Source organism: Neovison vison, chromosome 3 (genome assembly GCF_020171115.1).
Source record: "Neovison vison isolate M4711 chromosome 3, ASM_NN_V1, whole genome shotgun sequence".
Taxonomy (NCBI): Eukaryota; Metazoa; Chordata; class Mammalia; order Carnivora; family Mustelidae; genus Neogale; species Neogale vison.
The window spans coordinates 52,098,793-52,125,614 of NC_058093.1; the positions used below are offsets into that span (position 1 = coordinate 52,098,793).

General features: G+C 36.5%; 1 protein-coding gene across 1 annotated transcript in view; it reads left to right on the top strand.

Moving 5' to 3' along the window:
• GALNT13 (polypeptide N-acetylgalactosaminyltransferase 13) overlaps positions 1 to 26,822 on the top strand; it is a 551,077-nt gene that overhangs the window by 25,473 nt on the left and 498,782 nt on the right. The window contains exon 2 of the mRNA XM_044242085.1: positions 21,376 to 21,446. The gene's annotated coding sequence lies outside the window, so the exon portion shown is untranslated. The remainder of the gene's footprint in view (positions 1 to 21,375; positions 21,447 to 26,822) is intronic.

The window sequence follows — 26,822 nt, forward strand, 5'->3', positions numbered from 1 at the left end:
GGTGGTTATGTACTCTCCAGATTTTTACAAATTCCAATTACTCTCTGTTAAATCACGCTTGTCTGTGAAGACATTTGATTTTAAGGCTTCTATTGTGGAAGTAATAAACAATTATGATTCTGAGGAGAGGAACTGGTTGGATTTCGGGATGGGGGTTGCACTATATAAAGAAATATAAATACTGACCTCATGCTAGCATCGTAGCCGTCATCCCTGACAGCATTATAAAGATCATGGGGCTAAGAGGAGGAGAACTAGATTCTAGTCCAGAAAAAACCATTCATAACATCTGTGGCATGTCATTTAACTTTTCTGGAACTGTATTTCTCTACCTTTAAAATAAAGCAACTGGTGGGTGAGGGGATGTGTTAGATGGGGGATGGGTATGGAGGAGGGCACTTGTGATGAGCACTGCGTATTGTATGTAGTGACGAATCATAAAATTCTGTTACTGAAATTAATATTATACTATATATTAACTCACTGGAATTTAAATAAAAACTTAAAAAATAAAGCAACTAGTTTGAAAAAAAAATACCTGCTATCACTCTATAATCTACTATTTAGTTTTACAGAGATAAGCCTCTTAATTTCTTTTGAGAATGACTTTTTGTAGGTATGATAGTTGTCAAGACTGACTCAGGCTTCTTACTTGCTCTAGTTGTCTATTAAAGGTATTAATTGTCTTTTTAACAGTGGTCCTCATTCTCTTTATTTCTTTACCTTGTGTCTAACTGAATTGACCACTCAAACCAGAATCATGCTTCTTTAGGCTTATTAATCTGTAATAATCACTTCCCAAATAGTTTTGATAGTTTTTTTCATTATGCAAGGTTTTCCTTATAAGTAAAACAATTTAACTTTTGTTTTCTGATGTAAGAAATGCAAAGCATTACTAAAAGCTTCTTTAAAAGATCTTATCTCCATTCCATTTCTGTTTTCCTGAACATTTTCATGGCACTGAGCAATAATTCTAAACAACATTTTGTAATGGCTTCCAGATAGAGATGACAAATTTTATAGTCCTCTGTGTTATTAAATTATACCAATTACTGTGATTACCTGATGTGCCTGCAGATTCACAGAAGAATTGATAGATGAAGGGTGGGCATTTCACTGTTACACAGATGTGAGGATATTGCTATCTTAGATTATTACTGGCTTGAATTTCTCAGTGCTGCTCATCATTTGGGCTAAAACTTTTAATTTCATAGCCAGTCAGAAATAGTTGCTTTAGAAATGCTAGCTATTCCTAATAAATGTGAGAGCACAGATGTGTTTCATGAGAGATTTCTAAGCTACTGATTGTTGGAAGAATTCTGTGTGTGGTACGTGTGTGTATGTGTGTTATGTATCTTTGTGTTCTTTAGCATCTTTTAACTATGAACATCAGTCAGCTCAGTAAACCAGAAGAAAATCTGTGGTAGTTTTAGAGGGAGAGAGAGTGAGAGGGAGGAATGAAATTTCCCAGTTTTCCTTCATAACTTGGGATGTATGTAGCACAAAAAGGTATTGTGGAAAATTGCAAAAAAAGTTACTTTTAATTGGTATGTTAATATATATATATATTCTGGAGAGAGAGAATGCACTAGCTGGGGAAGGGGCAGAGGGAAAGGGGGAGAGAGAATCTTTTTTTTTTTTTTTAAGATTTTTTTATTCATTTATTTGACAGACAGAAATCACAAGTAGGCAGAGAGGCAGGCAGAGAGAGAGGAGGGGAAGCAGGCTCCCCGCTGAGCAGAGAGCCCAATGCGGGGCTCTATCCCAGAACCCTGGGATCATGACCTGAGCCGAAGGCAGAGGCTTTAACCCACTGAGCCACCCAGGCGCCCCGGGAGAGAGAGAATCTCAAGCAGGCTCCACACTCAGTGGACCTGAGATCATAACCTGAACTGAAATCAAGAGTTGAACACTTAACTGATTGAGCCCTGAGGGCGCCTCCCAAATACAGTGCTTTTACGGTATGAAAGGATGGGGGGATTCTGAAGTGAGAAAAAGCAAATTACAAGGCACTCTCTAAAGCTGTGAATATCTTGTTTCTGTTGACAGCTTGTGATTATAATCTCTCTGGATCACCTCCTTTTACCATTTTTTGAGTAATCTGGTTTTTGGACAGTGATTTGGGTGCAGTGAGCTTTGTCCTGCTCTATCACTTAGTTTGTTGAATCAAATATCCATTTGATTTTCTTTTAAAGATGGCATTCTTGGCAGTTAATTAGAACCTTTAAGTATATGAATGACCCCTTGATTGTAAGGTAGAAAAAATGTAGACATTCAAGTTTAGAGGAGGCAGAGAAGCATGGTTGTGTTAAAGATACAAGTTTGACTGTGGGGTTTGCATAAATGCAGTTTAGAAACCATGACTCATCCAATTACTAATAGACTGGCAAATGACAGTTACATAGTCTCTGTGGAATTTAGTTACCTGATCTTAAAAATGAGGGTAATAGTAATAATAGCTACCACTAATAAAACCCAGGTCTCTAATGGGCATGAGGTTCCCTTTTAAGTGCTTTTCATAGATTAGCTCATTTTATTCTCTTGTACAATAGTAAGAGCTAGATACTTATTTTCACCTACCTAATAATTACAAGTATTTTAATAGGTTGTCATGGGGGTTGAGGTGACAATACAGGTAATGTATCAATTACTGTGCTTGGCATTTAGCAAGCACTCAACAAATGCTAGCTATTATTAATGTACCTCCTCTTCCAGGGTCCTCTGCTGGCATTTAGCATGACAGGTGCCTAGTAAATCTGGCCTGCTTAACCGATTTCTGAAATAAAATGATCAGACCTGGAAGAGTTATTGTGAAGAGTAACTGCAAAATCAGATCCCAGGAGACAATAAATAAATAGAAGTCCAAAATAGGATTGAAGTCAAGCAAAAGAGAACCACAGTTAAACTGTATTAGCAAAGCATTTAGAAATTTCATTTAAGAGAAAAGAGAAGGTAAATGTGTAAAGGCAAAGATACACACTGATGAATATTATAACTTTATTGAAATTGTACACAATGCTTAACACGGAAATGCCTCTTTGCAGAAAGTGCATGTAGTTTTGAAAAAGGTTGGTGGTAAGCTTCTATTTGCTTTAACTTTATTTGGAAGATTCCCGTGTCACTGCTAATTTTTGTTAGGTCTTCTTGTTTAAGTTGAACAGTCATCCTCCATTTTCTCTTTGGTTTTTTGATCAGCTTTGACTGGGTTATTTTTTTTTCTTGAGAATGATCCTAAGAAAACTGGAAAGATAAGAGCTTTTTTTTGTGTGTGAGAATATGAAAAATAGTAAAAATTTTAAAACATGTTGCCATCCTAGCCTTAGTCCCTGAATGAAAAAGATGTGACATATTATGTTTTTTTGTGCTTTAGAGAGAGATTTCATATTCAATATGTGATATCTACTTGTTTTTCTTTCTTTTTTTTAAATAAATGCTTAACTGGAGGTTTTCTATTTTTTATTTAGAAGAACACATAATTTGAAATAACAAACTATAATTGATATCTCACTTAGAAATATTTGACATCTGATTCTCTTTTCTTATCATATGAAGAAAATGTGGTGTTTTAAACACCAGTGGTTTGTAATTTCCTCTACAATAATTTGAACAAATGGTAATTATACATAAATTAATAAACTGTTGGTGGGAATCTAATGATGTGTCATGCTGTTTTTGATTTATTTGTGAATCATTTGCAGACGGTTGAAATGTTCCAGAGCTAATTGTTAAATGTAACTTACAAGTTCTTCAACTCCAAAAACATGTTCAGTAAAATAGAATAGTTACTTTAAGAAGTGACAAAGGACTAACTTACATTATGTTTTGTGAGACTTAGTCATATAAAAGTGGTTTTATAGGATATAAAATAATGCATGTGTTTTAAAAAATTCTTTTCATAGTACAAATAATGAAATTATTAAAATAACTTTTTATTGCTTTTTTCTCACTGTGATTCGAACAGTTTTCTAGTACTGCCTGGAAATAATGTGAGTCCTCAGCTGACATTTGCTCAGTATTCCTTTTTCCTCCCGTCATGAGGTTTTGTGTGCCACCTGAATAATATTTTAAGAGTTACTAAAAAGAAACCTTTATTATAAGCTTCAACAATCTTGTAGAGAATTTCTGCATAAGAAATACCTAAAATCCAGGGATGACTTCTGTGATGTGCGGGAACCATGCATGAGGTTAACAGTTTTCCATCAAGTTTACATTAGATCACAGATGATTTTCTTGTACTGTTACATCTGTCTGCCAAAATATTACACCACCTGTATTTTATAGTGTGATAGACTACTAATAATTAACCTGGTAAGCTTGCTTTGTGATCAGTTTTCATTTTATTTAACAAATGCTTCGGACGTTAGTAACTCACAAAAAATATTCTGCATCATTATAAAACCAAGATATAGGAAGTTTAGCGAAGATTAATTTTGCAGTGTGGTTTTAACTAACTCTAAATCAAAGATACATACTGTTTCCTGTCATAGGCCAGACTAATGCCCACCAGCTGTGTGCGTGCATGTGTGTGTGTATGTGTTTTTCCCCAAGGGCTTCTACTGAAAGTTGAGTTTTTGTTTTTATGTGTTCCCTGCAGTTTTTAAGTGTGGCCTTCATCATTTTGTGTTTGGGCACCACTCAAGCTAGAAAAAAAGTTCCTGATCTTATTTTTTGGATTATTTATTTATTTATTTATTTAATAGAGAGAGAGATCACAAGTAGGCAGAGAGGTAGGCAGAGAGAGAGGGGGAAGCAGGCTCCCTGCTGAGCAGAGAGCCCGATGTGGGGCTCGATCACAGGACCCTGAGATCATGAACTGAGCCGAAGGCAGAGGCTTAAACCACTGAGCCACCCAGGTGCCCCTTATTTTTTGATAATTCAAATTTATTTATTTTATTTTTTATTTTTTAAATTTTTTTTCCAATTTATTTATTTTCAGAAAAACAGTATTCATTATTTTTTCACCACATCCAGTGCTCCATGCAAGCCGTGCCCTCTATAATACCCACCACCTGGTACCCCAACCTCCCACCCCCCCACCACTTCAAACCCCTCAGACTGTTTTTCAGAGTCCATAGTCTCTCATGGTTCCCCTCCCCTTCCAATTTACCCAAATTCCCTACTCCTCTCTAACGCCCCTTGTCCTCCATGCTATTGGTTATGCTCCACAAATAAGTGAAACCATATGATAATTGACTCTCTCTGCTTGACTTATTTCACTCAGCATAATCTCTTCCAGTCCCGTCCATGTTGCTACAAAAGTTGGATATTCATCCTTTCTGATGGAGGCATAATACTCCATAGTGTATATGGACCACATCTTCCTTATCCATTCATCCGTTGAAGGGCATCTTGGTTCTTTCCATAGTTTGGCGACTGTGGCCATTGCTGCTATAAACATTGGGGTACAAATGGCCCTTCTTTTCACGACATCTGTATCTTTGGGGTAAATACCCAGGAGTGCAATTGCAGGGTCGTAGGGAAGCTCTATTTTTAATTTCTTGAGGAATCTCCACACTGTTCTCCAAAGAGGCTGCACCAACTTGCATTCCCACCAACAGTGTAAGTATTCTTGACTTTTAGTTGCTTTTTAACTATAGAGTTTATTTTGACCTTTATTGGACCAATTTAAATTCTTGTCCAACTTCTTTAAACTTAATTACCTCACACCTTATTTTCAGTATAACTATCTTAATCAGGTTAAACTCAGTAGTTTTAGTTTTTCACCAGCCTTAAAAATTTTCATGTACCCTAGCACCTTGTCACTTTTCTCCTTAATAGCACACCTAAAACTCGCACATTTAGTCACTTTTAACCGATGTCATTTTCTGTCCATCTTTTTATTCATATATATATTTATTATATGTACATATTATATATGTACTTACTTGCCTTGAAAAAATTATGTGATTTTAATCAAAATGTATTATATGCATCTGCATTTCATTGTAATTCCATAAATCTTATACACTTTTAATTAGCCAAAGGGCTGTATCTCACAATAAGTTGGTATAGACAATTGTGGGCCAATAAATTATCACATTTTAATACAGAAGTACCCTTGATTGGTGCACGAAATGATTCCTTCTTAAGCAGTCAGTGTACATAATCAATTAACAAATCTGGCCAGTGGTTTTTGGATCCATTTATTTTAAGACAACCTGTAAATGCAAGATCGGGTGCTTCCAAAATTTCATTAAAGGGCACATACTTAACACATGAGTTTTCAGCAATGGGTTCATGTTCACTGCATGCAATTACTGAGTGCTTTTGCAGTTCTAAAACCCTGGGGATCCCCTAGGCAAAATCCCTTTTTCTGTGCATCTGCTCTTCTTGCTTCCTGTCAAGTTTCTGCCTTACTGAAGTCTCATACTATTAAAAAGATGATTTTCTCTTTCCTGCTTCTAAGGATTATTTTCTTATTCAGAGTTGAACAACATCTGCAAAATAGAGCTACATATTTTCATAAGGCCATGTGTTCCAACAAGAAAAGGGCTTCATATCATAAATATAATTATCATCTTTCTGTATTAACATTATTAACTTACCATTTGAGTACGTTACTATATATTGGTATTTTGTAGAAATTTTACTTTTTCTTCTCTTTTTCAGCAATTGTGTTCATAGCATGTTATCCGTGGCTGTATTTTCTAGGAAATTATGCACCTCATTTGTTCATTGTGCAGGGGCTTGAAGGACAGTGAGTTTCTTTATTTCTAGAACTGCGATCTGATGCTATGCTTGGCTGATTGCCATCAAGCAAGTCATCCAGCGGACTTAAGAATTCTGATGTCACATACCATATATTTTATTTTTCAGGGGAAAAAATTCACATTGCCCTCCAATTTCTAACTTTCCCACATGTTACTTTCTCAATCCAGTTTCACGCTTTCTATTTACTAGACATTTTATGAATTCTTACGGTTTTGCTCTTATACATCTATAGCTCTCCCTCCTTAAGGCCACATGAGCTTGTTGGAATGGCTCAACGCCAACACCAGTGAGAAGGAAGCAAGGATAGAGAAGGAAAGGAGCTAGTACCCCAGAACTGATGCTGTGTCGTGGTTGGCCTGTTTCTCCTGCTTCACTGACCTTGGCTATTAGTGCTGTTAAAGCTGAGTAGGACCGAGCTTTCCTTTTTCCTTACAGCAAGTCTCAAGAGTGAGATCTGGTCCCTGGTATTTATTCTCTGACCCTTAGCTCTGCTTTCCTTTGAAATGGAACTAATCAAGGAGTTGTCCTGCATATGGATGCTTATGAAGCATTCAGTGGAAGTACGTGTGTTTTTGCCTATTCCTATAGGTTAATGAAACCTTTCTTCTATCTTCCTAAGTTGTAGACTTACATCTACATCTGTCAGTCTTTTGTAGATTATGAAATCCAAAAAGGCAGTCCAACACAGTTTTTTTTTTTTTTTTGTGCTGTACTTAGCAAAATGTCCTCCACAATTAAATCCTTACTACATGCATTTAATTAGACTGCACATGTACAGATAGGTCCCTTGCGCCTTCCAAAGTAGTAGATGCTACTTTGGAAAATGATGCAGGCAGAAAAGGATTTAGGTCACTCCAATTTTTATCTGGCTTTCCCAGTAGGATAGTTGAAAATGCCTTTCTACTCTGCTATGTTAATGTCTTCCTTGTGATTTTTTTTTTTTTTTTCCTTTTCCAATTCCGTTGTCAGCAAGTCAAAGATTGTAGGACTTCTTGTCCAACGCAATGGGGATTTGAAATGGTGGTGTCTTTTATTCTTTTTTTTTTTTTTTAAAGATTTTATTTATTTATTTGTCAGAGACAGAGGGAGAGAAAGCGAGCGAGCACAGGCAGACAAAGAGGCAGGCAGAGGCAGAGGGAGAAGCAGGCTCCCTGCCGAGCAAGGAGCCCGATGTGGGACTCCATCCCAGGACCCTGGCTGGGATCATGACCTGAGCCGAAGGCAGCTGCTTAACCCACTGAGCCACCCAGGTGTCCCTGGTGGTGTCTTTAGATTTTCATTACAGTGGCCTGAGAGTTTTGTCACCTCGGTCAATTATAAGAATTTGTCTTTAACTCCTTTCTTTTGCAAGGGACAGAAGTCACAGAGTTTAAGATTGAGAGGGATCTTGAGGAGTGATCCTGTCACCCCACCCTCCCTCAGTCAAGTTTGTACCTAGGCTAAACCCAGGCTCCTCATCATGTAGTCCTTTGCACACTCCATGTTGCCAGTAGAGGGATCTCTCTAATTCTGAACATGTCATTCCTCAGTGTAAAAACCTTTGAAAGCACCGTGGGGTAAATCTCATATTCTTTAGTATATCATTCAAGCTCATTCATAGAAATCTATCCCAAATGACCTTTGTAGCTTCACATTTCCTCTCTTAACCCTTCCAGAACTATTCAGGACTCTCTGGATTACTTCTCCGTTACCTGGACAGGTCAGAGCTGTCCAGGGCAGTTTTCTTTGTGCACACTGCTTTTCAGCCTTGAATTATTTACTTCCACACAGCACAAATCAATTCAAATGATCTTCTTTTAAGGAATTTTCCCAAGTCTTCAAGCCAGAATCATTGTATTCTTTTTTTCTGTTCCCGCAGCACTTTGTTCCTATTGCTGTTGCTAACTTTTACACCATGTTATTGTAGTTAATTGTGTCCCCATCTGTCTCCCATTTTAAATTATATGCTTTCTCACATTGGAGGCGTCATAGTTCTTATTGTTCCCCTGAGGTCCACCAAAGTCCATAACATTGCTCGTCATTCAATAAATGTCTTGAGAAATTGTTAAATATTGATTCAGTGGAGAAAGGGTTATGAATTTAACAATGCTTTATTGAATGAGTCTTTGTGACATTCCTGGTATCTTTTTCTGAAATATGATGGGGATATAAAAATATTAGTGTAATGTATTCCAAAGTAATCATCACAAATTTATCAAAATCATGGATTCAAGGGCTGTTCAAAAACCATTTAATTTCAGCAACTAGCCAGTGCTTGAATCTGGCATATGGACATTTAACTTTTACTTGAACTCTTAAGCCCTTTCTTTGGGCAGCCCATTCTCTTTCGGCATTCCTCATAGTAAGAGAGCTTTTCCTTGGCTAAGCTCAAACATGATTCCTTATAACTTTTCCCATTGGTCTCACTGGTCTTGCTTTGTTCTCACTTGGTTCTGCTTTTGGGGAGAACAGAAAACAAATTTACACCGCTTACCACATTTTCAGTTCTTTATATAGGAACAGCACTCAGGGCTCTGCTATATAGTCTATTTTATAAGCTGAAGGCCCTCCCCCCCATATACTATACACTATGAGTGTGTGTGTGTGTGTGTATGTATGGCCAAAAAAACCATTGGAAATAATTTTAATTATTTAATTAATAAGATAAGAAATAAGATAATTTGCATAGGTAGAGGTAGAGAGAGAGAGACCGAAAAATAGATTACCATACAAACAATTCACATTCTGGTCAGTATATGTTTATATATATATAATTTCAGATAAATAAAGGACATTAGATTAATTCATTATACTTCCAGATTTTAGATTCTAGGATGATCGCATTTTTTTCTGGTTATCTTACTGCTATGCAAGAAATTATCTCAAAAGTTACTGGCTTCAAACAGCAATCTATTTATAATCTCTCCTAGTTGTATGGGTTGACTGGGCTCAGCTGGGAGATCCCCACTTGGGGTCTCTCATGTAGTTTCCACCAGGTGGTAGCTGGGGGTGGAGTCCTCGAAAGGCTGATGAACTGGATGTCCAGTATGTCTTCTTTAGTCACGTCTGATGCTCGAATGCTCCCCAACATGGGAGAGTTGAGGGCTCCAAGAGGCAGGAAATAGAAGACACTAGGCCACTGAAGGGCTACTCATGGAAATGGTACCGTATTGCTTCTACCATATCCTCTTGGTCAGAGGAGTCTTGAGGTCTGCTCCGATTCCAGGAAGTAAAGGAATAGCTTCCTCTCATGATGGGTGGGATGTCTGGGTCACATAGCAGAAGAGCATGCTGGATGGGAGCTGTTGTGACCATCTTTGGAAAATACGAACTGCCACACCATGTGTTTGAATGGTGTAGTAGAGTAATGGGTGCATTTTTGATAAATACTAACTTATTCTCAAAAAAATTAATACAAATGTAGTATGTTTAAACAATAGCATATAAACATGAAGAAAACACAAATATTGGCCATAAAACATACAATATAAAACTAACAATCTCTGCCTACAGTTTATCATATATTCACACCATATTTCTAATTGGATTTCATGATTTGAAAGACATCTTTCCTGAATTTAGACTTGAAGAGGTTTAGGATGTTTGCGTGGCTCAGTTGGTTAAATGAATACCTACGGCTCAGGTGGTGATCCCTGGGTCCTGGGATAGAGTCTCGCATCAGGCTCCCTGCTCCGCACGGAACCTGCTTCTCCCTCTGCCTCTGCTTCTCTCTCTCTCTCTGTCTGTCTCATGAATTAATAAATAAAATCTTAAAAGATGTTTAAAAGAGTTTTTGCTTTAAAAAGTAGTATCTAAGTAATTTTTTGTTTCTGGAAATTCATTTTTAATGCATAATATAATCCCTTCTACTTTTATAGGTTTTTTAAAAAAAATTTATTTGAGAGAGAGAGAGCATGAGTGGGGCTGGGAGGGGCAGAAGGAGAGGGAGAAGCAGGCTCCCCACTGAGCAGGGAGCACGTCTCGGGGCTTGATCCCAGGACCCTGGGATGGTGAGATCTCATTTGAAGGCAGATGCTTAATTGACTGAGCCACCTAAGTTCCTCTTTTCTGCTACTTTTAGTGCTATTTCATTATTTGGATTTTAATTGTAAAAGCGTTCATACAATTCAAGATAAAATACTAAATATTTCCTTTTCTGAAATATAACTTTCTCTATTTGAGTCATCTTAATGTATCCTAATTTTTTAAATGTTAATTTCTTCCATTTTTCTTCTCTGAACTCCTTTAAATTTTTCTTCATTTTAAGTATTGAACCCTAAAATTTGATAATATATATGCTGATTAAATAATCATTAAATCCATCACAGAGAAACATTTTCTTTATTCTTACCTGCCAATTTGTTTTTAAAGATTTTATTTGTTTATTTGACAGAGAGAGAGAGATATCACCAGGAGGCAGAGAGGCAGGCAGAGAGAGAGGGGAAGCAGGCTCTCTGCTGAACAGAGAGCCCGATGCGGGGCTCGATCCCAGGACCCCGGGATCATGACCTGAGCCAAAGGCAGAGGCTTAACCCACTGAACCACCCAGGTGCCCCTCTTACCTGAAAATTCTTAAGTGATGTGTATCACTTAGAAATTGTGTTCAGTGTATAACTAGAGAGGCATAAAAAAATTAGTGATTTATTTTTCCCTCACAGAATATGAAGTCTTGATACTCGTAGTCCAAGTGTGACAAGAGGGTTCTATCGTGTCACCAAAGGGCTTGGATCCTTGTAGCCATCTTAAGATTCATATACTCAAAACAGGTGCCAGAATTCTAAGTATTATATCTACATCTCAGATAGGCAAAGGCCAAAGAGCGTAAAAGTGCACATAGCTGGGGAGCCTGGGTGGCTCCGTCAGTTAAATGTCCAGCTCTTGATTTTGTCTCAGGTCATCAAATTCCACCAGGCTCTGTGCTTAGCAGGAGTCTGCTTGAGATCTCTCTCTCCCTCTCCCTCTGCACCCATCCCCCCAACCCCCAGTCTCTCTCTAAATACATCTTGGAAAAAAAAAAAGTGCACATAGCAACAGAGGAAGGAGAGCATAGATGGAAGGGAACTGTCAGGTCTAGCCACATCACATTAAAAAAAAAAAGCACATTTTGCTATTTTTTTTGACAGTTTCATCTTATAATGCCCCAGTTTTGTCTATGCTAGTCTCCAGCTCTTTTAATGCTAGTTTTGTCTAATTTATAGCTGTGCATTTGGTTCTTACATATGTACTTTGTTGCTTTTCTTTCCACTGAGCTTTTATAAACTAGTATTCTTTTTTTTTTGGATTATAACATGATACATATTTTTGCAGAAGATCTGCAAAATTAAGAAAAGAATAAAAAATGAATACTTCTTACATTTTTATATCATTCACAGATAACTGTTAACATTTTTCTGTATAGTCCTTCAATCTTTCTGAATTTTATATATATGTAAATATAAATATATATTTGTGATACAATTGCTACCTTATCCATATTACTTTAGGAAAGTACATTGTTTGAAATATATTTAAGATTTCTGTATATAAATAAGTACTATTTGAGACATGAGTTTTGTGACTGCATGGAATTCTATTAGCTGCACAAATCACAACTTATGTATTTGATCTCTAATTGTTAGACACTCCAGGTACTTTTAAGGATTTACATAATGAAATTCTCCTAACATCCGTCTTTGCCTGTATCTTTAATTAGTTTAGAATAACTATATGCAGGTGAAATGGGTCAAAAGAGGAATATATAAAGGAAAAGGTAAAATTTCTGCAGACTAGAAATTAATGAAGTGAAGGTCTAAAATATGGCATGCTTTAGTGCATGTTTGCGGAGAGTGGAGTGGAGTGAGCTAAGCAAACCTTTTACAGCTTTCATCTCGGGAGAAAGGAGCCAACATTTTCTCATCTCCAGGTAGACAGAAGCAGTTGAGGAAAGGGAAGGTATTTAAAGCTCTTCGCATGGAGAGGCTGGTCAATATTTGGAAAAGGCACTTTGCCAGTTCCTTCAATATTCAACAACATCAACAACAGCAGCAAAATGAAAAAAAAAAAAAAAGGGAACAAAAGAATTGACTGAGAGCCTACTTGCCTTGGGAAATGGATCTTGACTTCTCCCAATTTGAGCAAGTAAAGAAGTTTTCAGTTAGAGAATGCCACAGTGTAAATGCGGTCTATGATGTAGAATACACTGTCAAAAATCAAAGGTCAGAGGTGTCCAGGAGCTTGGTCAAAGCAATACCTTGCATTTAGCCATAGAGTACAGACTGCACATGCAGTTACGCACTCATATAAGTTGTCCAATGGTCTTCAAAAGAATTATGTTTAAGTAATGTATAGTATCCAGAAGTTTCTGATTTGTCATGCTTTTCATGATTGAAATTATCATAGGATTTTTATCAAGTCATATTTACAATAGAAATGGTGCGAGGGAGTTAGTTTAGGGTTCTTGGAAGGCCACATGAAAATATAGGGGGCAGGAATGAGCAAGAGAGTGGGAGGGAGAAAGAGATGGGGAGCGAGGGAGAGGACCAGAACATACTAGTGATGACTTTAGAAGTTATAGATTAATCAGCTTGCTTTAGTATCTAGGAAAATAGAGGAATCAATAACAAGATAGTTGATTTCATACAACTCAAAAGAGCAAAACAAATGGGAGTAAAAACAACATGATTTTGAGAGAAGTAAATCACTTCGACTTAATCTAATTTTATTCACTGACACAGAGACAAGATTTAAATAGGAGTGGAAATAAGAGTTTGTGTATCTTCATGTTAGTGAAGTTTTGTTTTTGTCTTACATGATACGTGAAGGGAGTTACAACTTGTGATTATCCCTGGTTCAGTGCCTTGTCAGGGCAGACCAGCGAAGACTTCAGAGGGTACAGTGAGTGCTTGTACTGAATGAAATTTGTATTAATCTCCAGAATTAAAGAATACAAAATACGGAATCTCCAGACTAGAAAGTTGCTAAATCTATAGGGGCTCTGCAGGAATTCAGAGTGAATATAGGAAGAAAGGTGGCTGAAGGAGTAGAAAGTCATTGAGAACCATCAATTAGAATGACATTTAAGGGTGCCAGGGTGGCTCAGTCCTTAAGCATCTGCCTTCAGCTCAGGTCATGATGCCGGGGTCCTGGGACTGAGTTCCGCATCAGGCTCCCTGCTTGGCGGGAAGCATGCTTCTCCCTCTCCCACTCTCGTTCCCTCTCTCACTGTCTCTGTGTCAAATCAATAAATAAAATCTTAAAAAAAAAAAAAAGAAACAAAATGACACTTAAAAAACGGGTAATATCTGTGTAATAAGATGTAAATAGTAATGGCTAGTGTAAATAAAGTGGTAACATGCAGGCATTGGAACACATTGTTGCCGTAATTAGAAATGAGACCTGGGATTGCTGCCTGGATTATTCAAAAGAATCTGGAGTGTTTCCTGCCTTCCCCTGCACCACTAGTCATGTAACAATCCTGTTGCATGTCCCAGTTACAGGACAGTAACACATGTTCATCTAGTTATTTTCCTTCCTTAGGTCCTATAAAGTATAGACTGTTGCTTTGTAAGAGAATAAGGAATTGTGTTAATTCCTCCACCAATAAATAATTGTTTTACTAAAATTGCTCTGTTTTCCATAGAGATAGTTTTTTTATTTCAAGTCAGATATTTGGGTAACTTCTTTTGAAAGCATCTTAAAAGGTAGTTCAACTCAACATGTATAATACCCAGAGTGCATTGAAATCAAGTCAAGACATGACAATATGAAGAACTAGGGCCAAATCAAATTTTAAACAGGCAACAAATATTATGTCATGACCCCCACTGGCTGCGATGATTATAAAGTATAACCTGATTGTGGGGTTCATATATGAAAATTATGCTTATTAGTATTAATAAAATATGCCAAATACTATTAATATAATTATAATTACTATATTAATGGATGTCATATGATCTGACTTACTAATTAACATATTAATATAGTAAAACATCAAGTCTTAACAGTGCCATGCTCTTTGATTTAACAATCCCCCTTCTGGGTATTTTATCCTAAGGAAACATGCTGTAGCAGAAGATACATACAAAAGGATACCACAGTGTTTTTGTTCTTCATTTTTTTTGGTAATAAATACTTGATAACTTACGTATGAAAAAATACAAAATAAGTAATGGCATGTATGGGGTATCAGTGAGTAAAATTGTTTCATATTGCAATGATAAAAAAATGGTACTGCTACAGAAGGAAATTCACAAGTAAAAAGATATTAATTATAAAATAGTTTATATGATATAATTCTTTAAATTCATAAAAAAGAACTTGATAATTTTTTATTTAGCAAAACAGTTATATAAGGGGAAAAACCACTTATACTGATAACCTTTAAGACTATTTGATACTCTTTTTATTTTTTCTCTTTAACTGCTGATACCTTTTTTATGAATAAAATACAATTATTTAATTTTACATTTACTTTATATAATATTGTCTGTACTGTTTATTTAAAAATCCAAAACTCACGGCGCCTGGGTGGCTCAGTGGGTTAAAGCCTCTGTCTTCGGCTCAGGTCATGGTCTCAGGGTCCTGGGATGGAGTCCCGCATCGGGCTCTCTGCTCAGCTGGGAGCCTGCTTCCTCCTCTCTCCCTGCCTGCCTCTCTGACTACTTGTGATCTCTGTCTAATCTCTGATCTCTGTCAAATAAATAAAAAAAGTCTTAAAAAAAAATCCAAAACTAGATTCCACATTTATTTGCATTCTCCAGTAATTTATATATTTAATATGCGTATGTAAATACAGAAATTGTAAACAATATTTTAATTTAAATACAGGCATATTTAATATATAAATTATATATAGATATAAAATATGTAAAATACAGGAGGATGTGTATATAGCGATACATAAATGGATTTTTGTTATTTTAGTTGTCCAAACAACTTGCTTATTTTTTAACTTCCTAGTTTTTTTTCTTGATTTAAAAATGTCATTGATTTATCTGTTTGCCTCTTTTGTGTGATCCCAAAATATCACAGTGACTGTAAACCATTTATTTATTTACTTCTGTATTTTTCCTGTAATTTTAAATTTTTTAAGAGATTTTATTTTATTTATTTGAGAGAGAGAGCAAGAGAGAACTCTGGGCAGGTGGGGGAGGAGCAGAGGGGGAGGGAGAAGCTGACTTCCAGCTGAGCAGGGAGCGATGTGAGGTTTGATCTCAGGACAATGGGCAAAGGCAGATGCTTAATCAACTGACTGAGCCACGTAGGTCCCCCTCTAATTTTAAATTTTGATACAGTTTCAAACATACAGAAAAGTTGGAATTATTGTACTTAAGAATCCTAGATACTCTGTCCAGATTCATTAGTTATTTACATTTTGCTCCTTTATTATTTGTGCTTACTCTCCATATATTTGCATGTTTAGATACATGTGCATCATTATATATATATGCATATGTATGTACATATATTTGTATTTTCCCCTGATTCATTTGAGAATAAGTTACAGGCATCATGCTTCTTTATTTAATTATTTTAGTATGTATTTCCTAAGAATAAGAGCATTATCTTATATAACCACAGAATTATAAAAATTGAGAAATTATTATCAACAAAATACTGCTATGTGACAGTGCATCTAGGATCACATGTGCCTTTGGTTGTCATGCCCTTTAAACTTCCTTTAATCTGGAACATTTTCTCAGTCCTTCAAGACTGAATTTGAAGATATTTTTAGACTTGCCTCAGTTTGGGTTTGTCTGATATTTCCAAATGATTGATTCAGGTTATGCCTTTGGGCAGACGTGTGTACCGCGGGAATGATGAGTCCTTCTCAAGTGCACATGAGGCCCTTCATGAAGTTGAGGCAGGTGTTGTGTATTAGCTCTGTTATTGATGACGTTGTCTTTGATCGTTTAGGTAAGGTGGTCTCCGCCAAGTATCGCCCTTGAAAGTTTGTATTTCCCCCACTGTAATTAATAAGTGATTTGAGAGAGGATGCCTTAATACTGCGGAAATATCTTGCTCTTCATCCCACTCCCACCCATGAGTAAGTGTGAATCGACAGTGTTTTGTTGAGTGAATTGGTTAACTATAATGTTTGCTTAATGGTGATTTCCTAACTTCCTCAACACGCCTACATTTTTTGGTGGCATTCCAAGCAGAGAAGAGGTCGTCCTTCTTTCTTATATACTTCATTCATTTCTTTATTTATATTTACTGTAATGAATCTTAATTCTTTATGATTAATTATTTATTTTGATTTTCCAGTTGTCCTAGGTAAGACTGGTAAGAACTTCTTGAAGCTGAGGCCTGTGTCCTTTTGATATATTCCATCATTTTTAAATGCCTTACTTGCCCCCAACCCAAAATATCATCACCTTGAGTTTTATATATTCTGGTGGATTCCCTGTGTGCATGTTTTAAAATGCCTGGATAGTTTTTTCACATTTTCGTTGTTTCAGCAACTTTGTAAAAATGCCCGGGTAGTTTTTTCACATTTTCATTGTTTAGTAACTTTTTGAAAGTATTGTCTTAACTTTTAGACCTTTGCTTTCTTCTTTTCCTCACGGTTTTTCTGTACTCCTTAGATCTCTGTAATACATACGGTGGGAGCATGTAAGGTAGCTCTGTTAGAAGTCAGTGTTTAATTTTCTGTTCACAGATAATTTGACATTTTTATTATCCTCCAACTTCCAGTTATACTGAAGACCTAGGATTTGTATGTTTGTTTATGTTTTTGTTGGCTGTATATTTTTTGCAGCATGTGGGAAGAATTTCAGTTTAGGGTGGCTGGTTTTACCACAACTACCCAGAATTCCAGGTCTATGTATTTTTTTTAAAAGATTTTCTTTATTTATTTGACAGACTGTGAGAGAGGGAACACAAACAAGGGGGGTGGGAGAGGGGGCAGCAGGCTCTCTGCTGAGCAGGGAACTCAATGAGGGTCTGGATCCCAGGACCCTGGGATCATGACCTGAGCTGAAGGCAGATGCTTGACGACTGAACCACCCAGGCGCCCCCAGGTCTATGTATTTTAAGCATTATACAAAACATTTCAACATTTCAAGTTATTTGCAATATGCTATGATGCAACCAGAATTTATGGATTGCTGATCTTTACCTTCAGTGGTCTGTGTTCTCTTAATCTGGTTTAATTTAGTAAAATGGAAAGTTTCTTTAGTTTTACAATTATCTTATCAAGTAGTATACCTGTCGTTCTAGAAAGTATGTCTTTGGAAGATGTGTTCATGGTAAATGTAAAATCATTATTCTAGATCATTAAGTACCTTGATTAGTACTAATCAGTTGGGTTTATAAATTTCTCTCTTAGCTCTAAAAATTATCAAATATGGGGGCAGTTGGGTGATTCAGTTAATTGTCTGTCTTCAGCTCAGATCATGATCCTAGGGTCCTGGAATCAAGCCCCGCATTGGGCTTGAGTCTACTTCTCGCTTTCTGTCTGCCCCTCTCCTGGGTCATGCTCTCTCTTGCTCTCTCTCTCAGGTAAACAAAACCTTTAAAAAAATAAAAATTTTCAGATATGTATTTAAAAAATGGAAATTTAGACCTATGGAATTTTAAAACATATATACATTAAATCCAATCAAGAAATGGGCAGAGGACATGAACAGACATTTCTGCAAAGAAGACATCCAGATGGCCAACAGACACATGAAAAAGTGCTCCATATCACTCAGCATCAGGGAAATACAAATCAAAACCACAATGAGATATCACCTCACACCAGTCAGAATGGCTAAAATCAACAGGTCAGGATATGACAGATGCTGGTGAGGATGCGGAGAAAGGGGAACCCTCCTACACTGTTGGTGGGAATGCAAGCTGGTGCAACCACTCTGGAAAACAGCATGGAGGTTCCTCAAAATGTTAAAAATAGAACTGCCCTATGACCCAGCAATTGCACTACTGGGTATTTACCCTAAAGATACAAACGTAGTGATCCGAAGGGGCACGTGCACCCGAATGTTTATAGCAGCAATGTCCACAATAGCCAAACTATGGAAAGAACCTACATGTCCATCAACAGATGAATGGATACAGAAGAGGTGGTATATATACACAATGGAATACTATGCAGCCATCAAAAAATGAAATCTTGCCATTTGCGACAACATGGATGGAACTAGAGCGTATCATGCTCAGCGAAATAAGTCAAGCGGAGAAAGACAACTATCATATGATCTCCCTGATATGAGGAAGTGGTGATGCAACATGGGGGCTTAAGTGGGTAGGAGAAGAATAAATGAAAGAAGATGGGATTGGGAGGGAGACAAACCATAAATGACTCTTAATCTCACAAAACAAACTGAGGGTTGCTGGGGGGAGGGGGGTTGGGAGAAGGGGGGTGGGGTTATGGATATTGGGGAGGGTATGTGCTTTGGTGAGTGCTGTGAAGTGTGTAAACCTGGTGATTCACAGAACTGTATCCCTGGGGATAAAAATATATATTTATAAAAAATAAAAAAAATTATTAAAAAATATATACATTAAAACAAGATAATAATATCTGATTATAAGAATCCAGTGAAATGTGGTTATAAACAATGGCTTTATCAAATGAAGGAAGCTTTTTCCCCCAAACTAAGGAAAGTTCCTCCTCTCCAGTTTCACAGCAAAGAGATCTGATTGCAGTTAGCACGTGCGGATCAGGAACAAAACACTCAGGGCTTGCAAATGTTGGAGTAGAAGACAGCTTGCAAAAGTAGGCAATAGGTTAAGTGTCCAAAGCGTGCCACATCCAGGAAGGGCAAGCGTTTCTCTGTTCTCTGGAGGTTGTGAGCCCAGCCTTACAAAATCTTTGCTCTTTCAAAGAAGGTAGAAATGAGCGTCGTCTGAACGGCTCAATTGGTTGGACGACTGCCTTCGACTCAGGTCATGATCCTGGAGTCCTGGGATCGAGTTCTGCATCGGGCTCCCAGCTCCATGGAGAGTCTGCTTCTCCCTCTGACCTTCTCCTTGCTCATGCTCTCTCTCACTGTCTCTCTCTCAAATAAATAAAAATAAAATCTTTAAAACAACAACAACAACAAAAAAAGGTAGAAATGAGAATTCTTATGGGAAATCTCCTGCTTTAAAAAAATTATTTAAATGGTTTTAAAACCATGGTGTGGGATAAACAAAAATATGTCAGTAAACCAGATATGGTTATTATATCCCAGTTTGTACCCTTTACTGGGGATGCATTGTAGGGATTAGCAGGTGCCATGAAAAGAATCTGTGTCAGGAAAAGCTCATACGAAGCCTGGGATCACCTCTTACTAGCTGTGTCAAATTGGGCCAATCATGTGATTAGTATTAAGTTCTCTTGCCTATGAGGGTGACTATGCTAAGATCTGAAGAAAATACAGGTTCGCTAATTGTTATAACGTTATAATTCTTCTGAAGTTCTAGGTAGACATGAGTTGGCATCCTTTTTTAAGCTCTAGGTATTAAACTTAGAACAAAGAAATTTATAAAAATACGCAGTTCCTTAAAAATTTCTTAATTCACTTTCGACGTGTGATTATAAATTGCTAACCCTGTCTGGTTTCTTCTTCTGTGAGAGGCTCTGTGTTGGGGATTAGTAAAGTCACTCGTTCTTGTGAGAGGTAGGGGTTGGTGTCATCTTGTTGTCTCTCATACGCTAGAGGAAGATAAATGAGACTTTCAACTCAGAAGACCTGTTCTGCTTGTTGAACTTCTGATTTGATTACATTTGTTTTTGGTGAACACAAAAGTATGCCTCCTGCATCAGTAAGGTGATATTTCTATTTAGCACTTGAAACACAATCTTTCTGGGCAGAGATTCTGCTTCTCCCTGAGAATGCATGTTCCACTAAAGATGCTGGCTACTGAAGAGGATTTTTATTCGTACTGTCCATAGTGTGTTCAATCTATCTGAAATAACACATTGTACTGTAAAAAGTTATTTTGGTTCTCATTAGGTATGTTTTGTTTTATTTTGTTTTGAGCAGGTCTTTTATGGCACCCTATACCCAATAGAACAAAATCCATTTAAGTTGAAATATTTTGAGCTTTGAAATTAATGTGCTCTTCCCAACACCTGTCCTCTAAAACAAATTAATTAATAAAATCTGATTAACTTTCTCCTTATAAGTGACTTTCTGACAAAAAAGAAATGGAAATTTGTGTATTTTTATAAGGTGTGCAAGTGGCGTGCCTGCATTTTTCTCAGTGCATGGTTTTCAATTAGAATTGAAATGCAATTACAAAGTGAATTGGTGCAATTCTCTGGATAAATCAAGCAAAATTCTCTTCTAACTCAGTGATCTTCATATATCAGACAAAAGTACATATTAAAGCTTGAAATATTTTAATAACCACCTCAAATCTCCAGCCTAAATTTACTTATAAATATCTCATATTTTTGAATTGCTTTCATATTGTTCTGCCATGTTCTGGGTAAACTGTTTCTTGCATATATTTCTGAAGCCAGTGTGTAGACTTCTTACCACATAAGAGTGTCCTCCTTGATTGATGTGTAGAATATTTGCATATAGTTGGAAATATTTCTGTTCACCAGCCCATTATATTTTGCTAGATGTGTCATCTATATTTTGCAAAACCTTATTTCAGTATGTTAACGTATATGTTGTCTAAGTGTGTGTTGGCCTGGAATAGTTTTTCTGTGACCTTGGCAAATTGCTTTACTCTTTTGGATTTTGTTTTTTTTTCCTTTCACAGATGCATTTTGTAGGAGTATTTCGAGGATGAATGTTTGCAAATCATTTTGAAATTGCCAAATGCCACATACAGTAAGTAATATGTATTTTTATTTTTCCACTCAATTGCAGTCATGCTGAATGAATTTGGCAGTCATAAAAGAACACATTTCTATTTATGGTTCTTGATATTTGTGAATATTGAGGCAAAATGTATATAAAAGATAAAAATTTGATGAGCTATTTCCTAGTCTGAATTAATTTGTAGAAATTCAAGATTTCTAAGGACAGATTTTACTATTGTTCTACTTATATAACTTGCACATAGTACTTCTCACTTATATTTGAGTGAGATTTTTTTCTCTGAATCATAAATTAAGAAGAATACGGGAAACATTAGTGTTATTATCCAGTGCTGATATGGGGATTTAAAAAGGAGTATTGAATTAAGAATTAAGATTTGCCAAGTATTAAGACTTACTGTGAATCAGGCAATTTATATATGTTGCCTGTAATTCTCCCCCAGGTATTTTAAGATCATTATTTTTATCCCCATTTTATATATCAAAGAAACTGAGAGGAAGTTTTAACACCTTGCTCAATATCTATTCAAAGTAAGGAATCTGGTCTTTGAACACAAGACTTTTCAGATAACACTGCCTCTATCTCTTAACATAGACAAAGTTAAATAACTTCTCTAAGAGGATGAATATTTAAAGAGTTTAAACATGTTCTGATACTTTCTTTGTATTTCTGTTTTGCTTAAGCATTATCCTAAAATACTGTATTTTGTGCTGGATTGTCTGCCATGTGATTTCTTTCATTTCAAATGGTGTTTTCTAATTCCTTACTTAGACTGCTTTGAACTAGGATGGAAGAAGTGAAAATGTAGATTCTGGGAAAAAAATGTTTCTAAATCACCTAAGTTTATATATTTTTTAAAGTGTTTAGAATTAGAGTTCTGAAGTTCTCCAAGAGTTTTCTTTCATTCATTAAAAAAATTAAACTATATTATTATTTTGAGAGTTTGGAGGGGACGGATAGAATGCTCAGATTCTTTGTTTGATGAAATGAGATAATCAGGAGGACAGTTCTAAAGTAGAATTTACAAAAAATATGGAAGCAATAATGGCAGCATTGATGTTTTTATGTTGTCTCCCAATATGACTTAAAAAAGGTGGCCTAGTACATGTTTAGGAATTCAGACTCTGGATTCAGGTCACCTCCATTTGAATACTGATTTATCACTTAATAGCTTTGTGACTGATCAAATTACTGAATGTCTCTTTAAAATGGATGTAAGATTGGGAACTACTTAATTTGTAGTGAAGTATAGCACAATTCCAGGTACATAATAAATTGATATTTCAAGTATGTTTGTTAGTAAGCATCATAACTTCATAGTCATGTCACGTAAAGTATGCAACAAAAGTACTCAGTGAATGATGTTGATTGACCTGGTCCAAAAGAAACTGAAGTTCAGCCTTCTTTATGAATGTAGAGATCTTTACTAATTGGAACTTCTAGTGAAAAGACAAACCATTTAGGTAATCAGCATGTATATATACAGTTTATAAAATCAGCACATATGATATGTCCTTTGGTGTGTTGACTGTATATCTAGGCTGAAAGTATGTTTGTGTGGTTCGTGGAGAAAAGAAGGGGGCAGTTGTGCAGGGCTTACAGAGTCTGAAATGCTTATTTTGAAAGAGGACAAACTTATGGATATAAAATAAATAACTGACATGATGATCAGTTCACTTGAGGGAATCATCTCATCCAGTGCTTTATGAAACCATTCATGGAGATTGAAGTGATGTGGATGAGAAAACAGTATTAAGTATTTACTCTACCGTGTGTACTTTACATTGAATGTCTCAGGTAATCTAAGCAATACGATGATGAGATAGGTGTGTTACTATCTTTTTTTTTTTTTTTTGTATGAGGAAAATATACCAGAGGATGTTCAAATGTGTCATTTGTGGGACCAAAGCTTGAGACTGATGTAATTCTAAAGCCCTTTTTTTTCCTTTATACTCTTAACATGAGTGTTAAGGGCTGAAATTCTGTGGTTGATCTTTCTTTCATTTGCATGAAAACACTGCTGTCAAACCTCAGATAATACATATGAATTCTTTAGTAAATAAGTAATTGATGATTAAATTTTAACTAAATAAATGACAATTGTCTTAGCATTTGTAATCCAGCCCAAGCTGATTCTGTTCCTGCACAACAGGCCAGTAAGTCTAAAGGGAAGGTGTTGGGGCCCAGAAAGTGGCTTTATTCAGAAAGCCAGCAAACTGAAGAGATGGCATACTATTGTCCCAGAGAACCATGTTCCCTCAACCTGGAATTCGAGCTGCTTTTATATTGGCAAAAGAGGGAAGTGGGATGCGATTGTTGTCAGAAGGTGACTAATGTTTGTAGAAATCCAAGGAAGGTCATGTAACTTCTTTGTCCTTGGTCAGTTCATCTTTGTGTACAGGCGTCTGGTCATGTCATTCCTGTAAATCTTTTTTTTTTTTTTAAGATATTTTAAATTATTTTAGAGAGAGAATGTGAGTGGGGCTGGGAGGCAGGCAGAAGGTGAAGGAGAGGGAGAGAATTTCAAGTAGACTGCTTGCAGAATGTGGAGCCCTTCAAAGGACTTGATCCTATGACCCTGAGATCATGACCTAAGCCATAATCAAGAGTTGGACACTTAAGTGACAAGCCCTTCAAAGGACTTGATCCTATGACCCTGAGATCATGACCTAAGCCATAATCAAGAGTTGGACACTTAATCCAGGCTCCCTACCATTCTTGTAAATCTTAATCATTACATAATCATTTCTGTATTTCCTTATCTCCTGGGTGAAGTAGGTTTTGGGTAAAGAGTGGTTTTTGTAAATCATAGCTGTAGTATGTCTATGTGGTAGGGTTAAGCAAAAGTTTCTAAGCTATAGGTTGTAGCAGTAAGGGAAAGAGAAGCAATATGAAGTCAGGCTAATTTTCTCCCTGTTAGATATTAAGTTATAATAGAGGCATTCAGCAATCTGAAACAAATTGTCTTTAGAAAATGTTGTTTGGTGGGCGCTTGGGTGGCTCAGTTGGTTAAGCATCTGCCTTGGGCTCAGGCCATGATCCCAGGGTTCTGGGATCGAGTTCCTCATCGGGTTCCTTGCTTGGTGGGGAGTCTGCTTCTCCTCTGCCCCTCTCTCAAATAATAAATAAAATCTTAAAAAAAATGTTGTTTATGTCAAGAAGACTTAAAAAAGCTGCTTCTCCAAGGGCAGAGACTTTATGTATCTTACACTTCTCTGAAGTTGAGGTGACTGTGGTCTTTTCTTTCAGTCCTGCCGTTTCATGCAGTGCAGAGAAGTTTGGAATGAGGAGTTTAGCTTGACTTAGTTAATTAATCTCCTCTTTGTCATCTTCAGGTGTGTCATCATTGAGGGACATCCTTTATAATAACCACAGTGGCCACACTGATACTTTCCCTTTTTGTCTCTTGGGTGATCTTCATCTTCTTTCCATTTTAGTCATCCACTGATCCCAGTTCTTTTACACATAACTTCTTGAAACAGTCAGACACGTTTTACCTGAGGGATATTTTCAAACTTACTAGTATTTAAAATATTATTGCCTTTAAAGGGAATGGGTCACACCGTGTTCTCACACTACTGTTGGTTTTGAGAGGGAAGGACTTACAGAATGCTTCTCTTTTTAGTTTGCAAATCTGGTCTCTGAAATACAAAGCTAGGGATTGCATGTAGTGATTCTTCACTTAATTCAATAAATATTTATTGCATGCTCCTATATGAGGAGCACCATGCTGGTTTAGTACTAGAGCAAGTAGGAGGGAAAGACAAAAATGGCTCTCAAGAAAATTCCATGCTCAATTTAAGGAAATAAGACAGGCACAGGCATAAATAAAGAATAGGGTATTAGGATATGGTATCACGAGAATAGCCTAAGGTAATCAGATCAGTAAAGCTGTTTTAAATAATTTGAGAAATAATGAAGCAATTACATATATGTGAAAAAATAAAGGATTAGAAGAGATTTAAGAAAGATACAATTCTGGACTGCATTGGCTCAAGATTTCATCATGATGATTGCATTTGCACTAGATCTTGGTGCAGGTGGAAAATGTTAATAGAGAAGTCAAGGAAATGGCATGCTTGAGCTTAGAGTCAAAGAGACATACTTCACATTCAATGAGTGGTGAATTCATTAGTTTGACAACAGAATAAGTTTCTTGTGTTGGACTAAAACCAGGTAGCACTGGAAAATTAAGGCTGGAGCTAGGTTGTAGGAAATACTGAAAATCAAAGTAAAGACTTTGAATTTAATTGGTAGGCAATTGGGAGAAAAAGAAAAGAATATTTTGGGAGGGCCAATCCTGTGAATAAAAAGTTCCTCTTTGATATTAGTCTGGTGGTGTCTTCACAATGGATTCCAGTTGGAAGACATGTGGACAAGAGGATAGTTTTTAGGAAAATATAGAAGTAAAAGAATAAGGCATGAGGGTAAGACTTGAGGCTGTAGCAATGGGAATGGAGAAAAGGAATAGATGCAGGTAAGACTTTGAAAGAAATGGGGTCAGGGAGTAATAATCATCATCATTTGTGTGGCATTTACTTGGCCCTAGACTCAGTGATTTATATTATTTAATTCCACATCAGACAACTCTGAGAGGTAGATGCTAATACCATCCTCATTTTGCACAAGAGAAAACTAAGGGAGACTTTAGCCAAGTAAATTGTCCCAGGTCAGAGAGCTAGAAAATAACAAAGGTGAGGCTTGAACCCATTCCTCCAATCTCCAGAGTCTCTGTATAACCACAGTACATCATCTCTGTAAAAAATAACTGAGATTTCTAGGTTGACTGAACTGGAAAAAGACATTACCAATAGTCAGAGAAACATTTTTTTTTTTTTTTCCCAGAGTTTACCACTTCTTCGGTTAAGTCTTTGGGTGGGGAGGAAAATGTTTGGACTTTTAGGGAGAAATATTCCTTATGGTTCAGAAGGAATCTCTTGAATACATTCATTTCTATGCTGGGCAACAGGAACAGTGTAATTTATGATATTGCTCGATTATAAATTAGAATAATAAATATGTCATCTTAATATGATTTGTCTTCCTTCCTTAGAACAGCTTAAAGTGAAACAAGGATAGAGTGCTAAATTAAAGATTAAATATCTTGGGTGCATGAAAGACCAATATTTTAGAGTTAGTTTACCATCATACTAAACAATAATCTTGACAGGGGAAAAAAATCTAATTCCTAATATAGAGAGTATCTCTCTTTTTCTATAATGGAGAAGTAGCGTAAGTACTACTTAGGAGCTTGGGCTCTGGAACCATGCTGTTGCATGGGTCCAGATTCCACAATGAGTCCTCTTTAGCTGTGTGATTTTGTAAGGAGTGATTTTAGCTGAGTGATTTTTTTGTTTGTCAGTTATGTAAGCTCTCTGTCCTCAG